This window comes from Pyrgilauda ruficollis, unplaced genomic scaffold (assembly GCF_017590135.1).
Source record: "Pyrgilauda ruficollis isolate IOZ18807 unplaced genomic scaffold, ASM1759013v1 scaffold424, whole genome shotgun sequence".
Lineage (NCBI taxonomy): Eukaryota > Metazoa > Chordata > Aves > Passeriformes > Passeridae > Pyrgilauda > Pyrgilauda ruficollis.
Genome location: NW_024525757.1, coordinates 55,993 through 67,360, shown reverse-complemented (window position 1 = coordinate 67,360; position 11,368 = coordinate 55,993).

Genomic DNA, 11,368 nt, shown 5'->3' with positions numbered 1-11,368 from the left:
AAAAATTGCCTTTATTTTTTAAGAGAGTTCAAAGATGAACATTTGTTCTGCCTAATGGTACAGCTTTGCAATAAAAGATTTGCTTTCCTATGTCCTTTCCCACCCTATGGAGATGATTTTTGGTAATGTAACAAAAAAGTGTAGTGCTCAGGGCATCCTTTGGTTTTCCCTAGTTACAGGTAGCAGCTTTTGGCTTTCAAAGCATACTTCATTTGAATGTACACATAAATTTATTACAAATAATCAGTAATTAAGATCAACTTTTTGGGGGTTGTGATACACAAACAGCATCCAAACTTGCAGAAGAGATGCTTCTCCAGTGTCTAGGGTGCATATTCAGACCTCTGAGGATGGATGCACATACTTCAATTAGGGCAGGGGAGGGTAAGGAGGTGTTCTGTCCCCTTTCCTGATTCTTCATTTGTAAAAATTCCTGACATCAGCTGCACTGCAGTAGCTGTGTAACTGTGTCCTGGTTTTATGCATTGTTGCAAATCACTCCTAGATGGAAAAATACTATATACATATATACATGTATATATATATATACATGTATATATATAAATGCTTTTGTGACAAGCTTCTAAGGGAGACTTGGCATCGGTCGCCAGTTGTGTTTTGTTGCAGTTCTTCTTCACTTAATTCCCTCTTCCCACCATTCCACATCTTGCTTTTCCCAAAAACAGCAGCAGCAGGGAACCATGCAAGTTAAGCTTCCCTCTTAAAGTCCTGTAAAGACACTGCATATAAGGGAAGGGGAAGGAGGGTTATTTAATACTTTATATTTCAGTGAGTTTATTTTGGATGGTTAAATTGAAAGAGCTAAAAAAATGTTTAAACATCAGAATGAGGATTAATTGTGTCCTGTACTCTCCTTCCCCAAGTAAGCTGTGAACAGAATCTTGTTGTGCTCTTGCTTTAATGCTGTCACTCTGGTCTGCTCCACATCAGTTTGTCCCACTGCTGGGAGAAATAATTTCAGAGCCATTCAAAATATTTTTAGAAGGATTTTGCAGTGCAAGAATGAGCTGAGTGGCTCCCCAGCATGGGAGTGTTGGTATAGCTGCCTGTGTTTTCATACTGCTGCTGTCCTGCTGGAACCAGAGGAGTCCAGCTGTTGTTGGGAATCAGGGCTGAAGCTGAAGGCCACCTGAAACAGGCTGTGCTTCTACAGAAGTCAGGACTTTTTGCATATCCATGCATATGAGACTGGATTCCTCTTGATGAGTAATGGTGAAGCAGACCTGGAAGGGGTACAGACAGAAAAGTGGAGGTCATTCTTTGTTCTGCTGCTCGAAGTTTCACAGACACTCAGTGGCACTGCCTTTGTCTCCCTGCAACATCAGCTGCAACTGTCAGTGGTCACCTTTATTCTCCAGAGCTGGGGAAGGGACTGGAGTGCTCAGAGGAGTGGCTGGGGAGGCTCAGCCTGGACAAAAGGAGGCTCGGAGAGACCTTCTGACTCTGCACAACTCCCTGACAGGAGGGTGCAGCTGCGGGGGGTTGGGCTCTGCTCCCAGGGAACAAGGGACAGGACAAGGGGAAATGGTTTCATGCTGTGCCAGGGGAGGCTCAGGTTGAAAAGCAGGAAGAAATTCTTCACAGAAAGGCTGATTAGGCATCTGGTGGTGGAGGCCCCATCCCTGGAGGTGTTTAACAAAAGGCCGGTGGTATCAACTCAGTGCCTGGTTGATAAAGTTGTGCTTGGTCACAGGCTAGACTCAAGCATCTCAGAGGTCTTTCCAGCCTGAATGATTCTGTGACCCTGCAATGAAAGGCTTCGTGCTCTGACAGTCATTTGCAGCCTTTCTGGCACCTCCTCCAACCACGCCAGGTGCATGTGCCCCCACGCTCTGGCATTGGGTGTTCTGTCACAGCAGGAAGACAGACCATAAGTGGAAACCCCAGACAGGGCATCAAGGCAGGGAAGGACTGATGGCTCACCAGCCTGGCCTGGGAAACACAGACTGTGGGGGTTCAAGAGCCTCTGGACTTGAACTGGCTTCTGCCAGAAGTTGCTGGAGGGGTGACCAAGCAGAAACCTGCGAGGGACATGGATGGACAGAATCAAGGGGTGAGAATGAGCCTGCTGAGCTGAACCCTCACCTCCAGGAGCAGAAACAGCATCATGGTCAGAAAACAGCCTCCACAAACTTGCCTGCTCATCCTCTTCACTTCACTCTTGGTCGTTCCTAGCAGGACAGTAATAACTAAGTCCCTTCTCCCTCAGAAATTTGATTTCTCTATCCTGTTTGCTCACTTTGCCTTCTCCTTTGTCCTGGCTTAGGGCAAATTTGGGAGAAAACCTCCAAAGACGCCCCTCCAGAAAGCAAACCCACACAGTTCGGGAAGGATTCCTCGGAGAGAAGTGGAAAGAACCTGTTTATTTAACAGGCAAAGCACCCCCAGCACACAAAATGAACAATACCGGATGACAACACTCTTTCACTGTGCTGAAAAAGATGACAAATTCAGAATGTCTCTCCTGGGAATGGTTGCTCTGTTATCAGTCCCTCCGGCACTGGAGATAGCTGCAGGCCACAAGATGCAAACTCTTGGTGTTTCCCAGGTTCCAGTCCGGAGCAGGCTCGAGTGGTTCCAAAAAAGGGAAAGGAAAAACAGTCCAGGGAAAAATTCAGACTGCTTAGATAAACTAACTAACTAACGAGCAGAAGCAAAAAGCAAGAGCAAAGCAGGAGCAAGAGCAAAGCAAAAAGCAAAGCAAAAAGCAAAAGCCGCACTAGGTACTGCCCCATCTCTCTGTCCCGCCAGCTGTGGGGGAGCAGGCTGATAACAAAAGCAAAACAAAACTTTGCTCTTCAGAGCCAGTCTTGAAGGCACAGAACATAATATCCAGCATAAAGAGAACACACAATTGGGGATACAAGCATCATAATGTCATTCTAGGACATCCTTATTTCCTGTCCTGGAGTCACCTGTGCTCATGTTTCAGCAATCCTTTTTCCGAGTTAGGACACACTGGTTTTTGTGGCTTCTGACCTTGTGCTCTCAGCACTTGTATCACCCACCCTTCTCTGCCTTGTTTCCTTCCCCTCAAGTGCCATTTGCCTTGCAGTTACTTTTAGCATGATGAAGCCAGCTTGGTGGGTTTTCTTCCCCTCCTTAATGACATTAATACCACTTATTAATGACAGTTGCACTTCTGTGCTCAGTTTCTCTTCATTTTTCCAGGACCTGATAGACAAATGTAAGAAGTTTGGGATCAACCTCGGGTCAGAGTTTGAGGTTCCCAGTCTGCAGGTTTCAAGTAAAATGTGCTTCTTTGAAAGGAGGGGTGAGGGGCCAGGGAGGCAGGAGCACACACCCTCAAGGCTGGGGAAAATGGGGAGTAGGCAGAAATGTCAAGTAAGGCATTGCTGAAATGTATCATTCATATGTAGCTCCATAACTGAGTTTTAACTGCTGCTCTGATCAAATTTGGTTGATAGAGGAAGGAGCTGATGCAGCAAATCAATAGCAAGTGGCTTTTTGCCTTGTCTCAGGCATTGCCCTCTCTGGCTTGTTTTCCTAAGTTTTCTAAGCATCCATGGAAATACAGTTTAATACTTTTACCTCCCTCTTCTCTCAGTGGAAGCTGTGATTTTGCAGGATCTGAGAACCTCTCCTGGGGGTTCCTGTAGTCTGGGAGATGGATGCCCAGCAGTAGCAAAGGCAGCAGGGGCTGCAGAACTGAGCCAGCAGGCTGGGGTTTAACACGCTCAGCCTAAGAGGTGATTTTTTCTTTCAAATTAGAGACTTTTCAGGTGAAGGACATCTTAAATACACTTAAGTGAAAATTAAATAGACTGATCAAAAACACCAGGAAGAAATTATCTCTTCTCTGACTCTTTCCTGTTATTTCCCCACATGTTTTTTTGGCATGAGTAGACGTGTAGAATCCACAAAATTTTTTGTCGCATCAAGTCCTCACTTTGTGTTGGAAAAAGCTTCTGGATTCTGTGGGGTTTGGTGTTCGGGTGTATTGCCATGGTGTGCCTCAGTTTCCCCAGTTCTTCCCCTGAAGTTTCCTTCCCCAGGTGGTGTGTCAATCACCTCTCCTTTCCCCACCCTTGACCCCTGCTGGGCATTGTCTATCAGCCCAGCAATTCCAAGGGGAGCGTCAAGTGATTGGCAGGTTCAAAGGATGCTCTCCACCCCCTGGGGGGCATTGGCCCACCCAGGTGTCCCTCTCATCTGAGACCCCCTCCTCCCCCTGTACCTGGTTGGCGGTCCCTGTGTTCCCTCCCCTCGCCCTCTCCCCGGCTAAAAAGGCAAGCACACCACGCTGTCGGGAGTTCTGTTGGAGTTGTTGCAGGGTTCAGAGGCCATGCGGCCCAAAATAAAAACCCTGGGTTAAAAACTCTCCATCAGGACCCGCTCCTTTCTTCACCATTGCCTTAAAGGTTTCTCCAGCTCAGGAAGGCTGAGGAGTGACCCCCTCAACAGCAAGCTCCAGCCCGCAAGCACTGGGGCTCGGGACATGCCTGGACTTGTCTCCAGGTGCTCAGCTGTGAGCACAGGCACTGAATAGCGACTCTGGGGAGGAAGGCCCACAGGTGCCGCTGTTTGGTCAGCAGCCGAGGCCAGACAGACCAAGGCGGTCCTGTTCGGTAATATTGGTAAAATCCAATAGTTTGGGGTTTTTTATTGTTTTTTCCTCATTATCTCCCTCACTGTGTGCACAAGATGAATTACAGCCCATTTCCTAAATTGCTTCCAGTCTTCCTCCTCCACTGATACAGGAGAGGAGAGATCCCTTCCCTAGGGATGAAGTGGGGGACCAAAGTCATAGATAAAAGATGTCCAGAAAGAGCTCAGATGTCCAGAATGATTCAGACTGGAGGAATGCAAGGAAGCTGCACCAAAAAAGCATCCAGTAAAGTACCTTCAGGGAGATTCCTGCTCACACAAGACTATTCATGTTCTGCAAAAACCAAGTTTTCACTAAAAAAAGAATTAAAAAAAATAATCTCATGGTCATAGTTGAGGAAATAACTTAAATTGAATGTAACTAGGAATTACTTCTGCCTGAGTCTCTACAAAACCTGCAGCAGCAAGGTGCATGTCCTGATTCACCACAGACCTTCCCGCTGCTCCAGTGGTGCATTGATCTCTCCTCTGTGATGGCCACAACCAGGAGACCTGCACAGAGGGGTCCCAGAGGAAAAGTGAGGTGAGATGTGGTGACCAAGCAGTCACACAGCAGGTGTCTTAATTGTCTTAATTTCCCTCAGCAGGATGGCCAGATGGAGGGTGATCTAAAGCTTCTTCCTCAGCTCTCTGGCACAAGGCCCTCCACATAAAATGAAACAAGCTTTTGCCCTCTGGCCCCCACACAGGAACACAGCCACTATGATTTGTCCTGACAGCAGAAGGGTGTCCTGGAAAGAAGGTCCATCAGAGGCTCTTGGTGTGATTTTTGGCAGGACCCACTTGCTCTTTCCAGCCATTGAGTACAACTGTGTCCCCAGGTGGGTGACAGCTCCACTAAGGGAGCGATTCCAAGCAAAAGGAAGATGCGCTCGAGCCTGGGTGCCTGCTGGGAAAGGATCCCTGGATCCAGGGGTCAGACTCCACCACAACCACAGAGACACCCACCCTGGGGACCAAGTGCTGTGGCTTGGGCTGCTGGGAGGGGCAGGAGGCTCTGGGGGCCTGTCCTGCTCCAAAACCCAGTGGTCAGCCACAGGCAGGGGCTTTTTTCAGGAACATGCTTGGGAAAATTTGTGGGCTTGCAAGTCTGCTGAGATGAGTAAACAGCATTGGCTCACTATTTTATTTGAGGTTGGGAGTGGCTTTGAGGCTTTAAAATACTTCTGCAAAGCTTTTTGTCACAGCTACAGCATTCTGCTTCCTTCCCTCAATGTGTGAAGCTGCTGGGACTTTGTATAGGAAGCACATGGGATACACAGCTAAAGAGAGGAGCAAAACTCAGCAGGACTCATTTCATAAAGCAGCAGCTTCCCTCAAACCTGGCAGAAGGAAACCCCTGTCCCTTGAATGGATGGAACAGTGAAATGCTGGAACGGTTTGGGTTGGAAGGGACCTTAAAAGCTCATCCTGCTCCACTCCCTGCCACAGGCAGGGACACCTTCCACTATCCCAGGTTGCTCAGAACCCCATCCAACGTGGCCTTGGACAGTGCCAGGGCTGGGACAGCCACTGCGCTGGGCAGCCTGGGCCAGGGCCTCAGCACCTTCACAGGGAAGTAGTCCTTCCTAATATCCAACCTTAAGTTTTCCCTTCAAAACAAGGTGAATCTGAAAACTTCTTTGCTAAATTCTTACCTGTGTTCTTGTCAAAAAAAAACCCCAAAACAATCCAAAAATACTAACAGGTGTCCTTTTTCTCCCCTCCCTCCCAGCAATGTGGCATAAATGCCGGTGATGGGAAAAGGTTGGAAGAAGCTGGATTTCAGACAGTGGAGGCTGTGGCTTATGCACCAGAGATGGTGCTGCTGAACATTAAAGGCATCAGTGAAACCAAAGCTGACAAAATACCGGTAAGGATGTTCTGGAACTTTAACCCATCCTGACCTTTTTCCTTCCATCTCCCGTCAGGCGGTACCTGCGGCAAGGCGAGGTGAGACCGGGATCTGTAAAACCTCTGACCCTCTGTGTCTTGCCAAGGCTGAAGCCGTGTTTGCTGTCAGTACTGACAGAAGGGGAGATGCTAAAGACTGAAAACTCCTTTTCTCCCCCTGAATGCCCAGTCCATGTCCCTGAGAGGCTCCTTTCCTGCTGGCACCTCAGGGACACTCCCTAAGGCAGCGGGCGAAGGGAGCTGTGGATGTCAGCGTGGGAAGCGTCGGGACACACCGAGCTCAGCTGCAGCTGTCGGAAAAGATCTCCCTCTGGGCTGCAGGTACAGGGCAGGGCCGGGAGCTTCCTTGGCACCGTTCCCATGGGAATTCCCTGCGTGTCTCGCTGGATCCCACCGTGGACACGGTGCAGAGAATATTGATGGCTACCGTTGACAACTTGGTGAATTGGAAGCAAAGCTGAAGGGTTTGTCCACTGAGAGAAGTGGTGATTTACAGAGCAAAGCAGAGTGGTATTCCATATGAGGGATTTGGGATGGTCCCAATCCATAATCTTTCTGTTCATTTTCTTTTGGATGCTGCAGCCTGCTGTCCTGAGGGAGCTGCTCCTTTTCGTTTCCATTTAATTTTCTGTATTTCATTAATTCTCTGTGGAAATCTGCTCTGAATGAAAAGGTCCAGGAGGATATTGATGACATCCCACAGGTGTGTGCTCAGACCAAGGATTGTTCTGGCTGGCAGAAGCTGCACCAATCTCCCAGGAATGTCAGTCTGGATTTTCTTTTCTCCTGGTTCTCCCAGTTTTCGCAATTTGGGGTTGCAGTACAGCCCTGCCCTGCGTACCTCCTAGAAGAGTTTTGGTGTTAAAAGTGTTCTTTTCTATTCTGCACTATTTATATTGATTAAAAATAATAAAACCATATCAATGTGATTTGGATTGGTTCATTTGCATTGGTTAATTAAAGCAAATCATTGAGAAGGGGTTTGAGCAGCCCTTGGTTGGAGCTGGCAGCTCTTCTTTATTGTCTCTTCATTCTCTGAATTTCTTTGAATTATTTCATGAGCAGTTACTGCAATCAAGATACATAGTGAGGAGAAACAGCATTGCTGCCCTGCTGGATTGGGAAATTCAAGTCCAGTTCCTCAGAGGGATGGAGGGGACAGGGAGCTGAGCCTCAGGATGGGATTTGGCAGCAGGAGTTCAGTGAGGAGGGGAGAGGGGAGATCCCCCAAAACTGGTTAAAGCCAATTCTGCTGGGTTTGGGTGCCCCCACCCCAAAAAATGATCCTGGTTAAAGGGAACTTGAGGAAGCAGCGGGATGTGCTGCGGGGTGGGGCTGTGCTGGAACCTCCAAACCCTGGGCAGGAATGGTGAGTAGTGCCAGAGGCACAGAAACACTATGGAAGTGGGGGCTGTCACCTCCAAATTCCAGCCAGGAATGCTGGGCAGTACCAGGTCCACAGGAACACTATGGAAAGGCTCTGCTGGGATCCCCAAGTTCCAGCCAGAAATGCTGGGGACTGCCATCTCTTTGGGACACTGCTTGATCCCGAGTGTTTTCCCATTATTTTCTGCCGTGCTCATCACCTCACACTTCATTAAAATCCCATGGGAGCAGCTGGAATCACAGCCGATCACACAGAAGCCAGTCCAGGATTGGAAATGAGCTGTTCCACAGATTTATTTTTTCCCAATGGGTTTTTAATTTAAAGCAGAACACTGCCCGTGCCCCAACCCCATATCCTTTATTTCTGGGGTTTCTCCATTATAATTATCTGCCTAGGCTGGATAAAAAATTCAAAACAAATTCCCCCGGCTCTGTGGGGCCCGGCGGGGCCTGGGGTGTCCTGGAGCTCCGGCGGGGCCGGAGTAGAAGCGGCAGCACAGGGCTCGGCCCCAGCGCCCATCCCGGAGCGGCTCCTCCTGCCCGCGGCGAGCCCGGTCCCATCCCAGCGGCAATCCCACTCCCGTCCTGCGGCCCCGGGACCCCCAGCGGACACGGCCGGGACCCGGACGCGAAGCCCCGGTTCGGCCCAGGAGTGAGGGGCGGGGCCGCGAGCGATGGGCCCGGCCCCATTCCGGGCAGGGCGGGCTCCGTGAGGCGGGGCTGGTCGCTGCCCAGGTGTGCGGAGCGGGCCCGAGGTCATTTAATCCCCGGAAATCGTCTGGGCCGCCATTTGCTCACTCAGAGCACGGTGCGGGCATGAGCTCTCTGTGCGTGCTCCGCCGGTGAGGCGCAGGGGCTTCGGCCTCCCCTCCGGTCCCCCCACCTGTACCTCTCCTTCCTTCCCCCCGTATTGTCTTTCTTTCTTCCCCTTCCCTCTTGCCCCGAAACCCTTCCCTTCTCTCCCCCAAAGCCGACCCCCTCACTCCTACCTCTCTTGTCCCTACCCCTCTATCCCCTTCTGTTCCACTCTCCCCCTCCTCTGTCCACCCTCCCTCTTCCCCCCCATTTCCCTCCTCACCTTCCCCCCTCCCCGATCTCTCCTTTCTCCCCATCCTTCCCTCTCTCTCTTTCCCGCAGCCGCGGGGCTCGGGATGCCGGAGAATAAAGCCCAGAGGGCCGGAATCCGGCGCCCCCCGTTCTCGCTGAAATCCGAGCCGGTCCAGCCCCGTGGGGGGGGGGACTCCAGGGAGGGCGGGGGACGCCGGACTGCGGCCCTCTGGGCTTTATTCTCCGATGCCCCGAGCCCCGTGGTTGCGGAGAAAGGAGAGCGGGGAATGGAGTACGAGAACAGGGGGGCAGAGGAGGTGGTCAGAAGGTGACAAGGACAGAGAGGGGGTGTTATGAATAAAAAGTTATCTATAGGGGGAGCAGGGGCAAGGGGGAGCTGGGGTTAGGGGGAAGAAAAGGAGGAGGGAGAGGATGGAGGAACAGAGTTGGGGTGTGTAGGGTGATGGGGGGAGGAAAGAGAGGTATAGAGAAAAAGAAGCACAAAAGAAATAATCAGAAGAAATAAAGAGAGAGCCCAAGCCGGCTGCACACAGCCCTAGCAAGAGCCGAAAGGCAAATAGCTGCATCCGCCCCTCCCCGCGGTTTAAATCCCCTCGACTCCGCCCCGCGCAGGCGCTCTGGGGCCCCGCGCACGTGTGCCGGCCCCGCCCCGCCCATAAATTCCCGCGGATCCGCGCCCGCCGTGCTTAGTGCGGTAGGTGCTCGTCGCTGCGTCCGGCGGGATTGTTGCTCGGAGTGCTGCGCGGGGCTCAAGGCGCTGAAGTGGAGCCGGCACTGGGATCTGCGCCTGGAGATCTCCGCGGGTGGGAGGAGCTGCTCCGGGACGGGCGCTGGTGCCGAGTCTGGACTGCACCCGGTATGGGACCGGAGCCCCGCTATGGCTCGGTCCTGCTCCAGCCGCTCATCCAACACCTGCTGGGTGAGACTTGATGCTCTCCCTCAACTCCCCCACTTTCTCCGTGGCTCGCACTCCACAAAATGGGAAACCCCGTGAGTTTAAAAAGCCAGTGAAAACGGTTTGCTCTTTATTTCTGGAGCACAGGCGATTCTGAGTTGGAAAGAGCCACGAGGATCGTCAAGTCAAACAGTGATAAGTGATTGATCTATGTGGGGATTGAATTCAGAATCTTGCCCTTGTCAGCACCCTGCTCCAAGCACCTGAGGTGGATGTGCTGTTTGAGGTGCTTCAAGGAGAGGGTTATAAGGTGGGGGGCACCAGGAGGCAAGTAGTCTAGGGGGTCCCATCTTTTACCGATTTCTTTAAGTCCAGCATCCCCTCTTTCATTCCCCTCCTTCCTCTGCACTTTACAAATTCGCACTCCTTCGTCTTTGATGGCATCCCACCAACAAGATACATATAATAATTGCTCAGGATCAGTATCTTCTCGAGCTGTCAGATAGTTACTCAGCTGCTGACACATCCACTTGTCTTTTGTCCCACACCAGGGCCATCCTCCTTGCACATCTAATTCTGGCCACACTTCTGAACAGTAATGAATCACCTTAACTTTATCTAATCCTTCTGTGGCTTCTATAGAGTCCCATTTCTCTAATAGTTCACCTAGGGGGCTTTGGGGGGCTATATTCCTCAGTCTTTGGCCACTTTTCTTACTGTTGCACCCTCCCATTTTTTTGCCTCAAAAAAAAAAATCACAAAGATGTCCTTACCCTAAAGGAAATATATCTTAATTAAGAAGTCCCGGCCTCCTCTGCCGAAACTCCAATTTCTCTGACCCTTTTCGTCAGGACTTTGTTGAGATCTCTCTGGCCGTGAGGCCAGCCGCAGGAGTAACGTCTCGGAAAAGCTCCGGGTCAGCAATGAACGAGCCGGCTGTGCGGGGGTTCCTCACAGCACCGCTCTGTCCCGTCCTGTCCCGTCGCGTGCACCGAGCACTCTGGCGTGGCCGTGACGCTGCCGGCACCTATGTCAGCGCGTGTCACAAAGGGCTGCTGCGACAGCCTGTGCCGCTGCGCCCCACGGTGACCCTGCTGCAGCGTGTCACAAGGGGCCCTTGGAGACGCTGCCACGTGCCCCGGGGCCACCCCCTCCCCAGGCAAGGTGCCCCCGGTTGGAAGGAATCCCTTGCCCCGAGTGTCTAACGCAGCCCTGGACACACCAAGGCCGGCCAAGTGCTCAGGGCAGGACTCTCCACGTCTGTGCCCGGCCCGCACAGCCCAGCTCGGTGCTGGCCCTGGAGCAGAGCGGCTTCCAGCAAGCAAGAAGCAAACGCATCTTGCCAAGAGCTAAAACACACCAGATAGGGAAGATGGCATTAATGTGTGCATAAAGGCCTTTGAATTCACAGCTCTCTGATAGACTCTCGGCTGGACATGTGGGGCTCTCGGCTGGACAGAGATGATCTGTGAAATA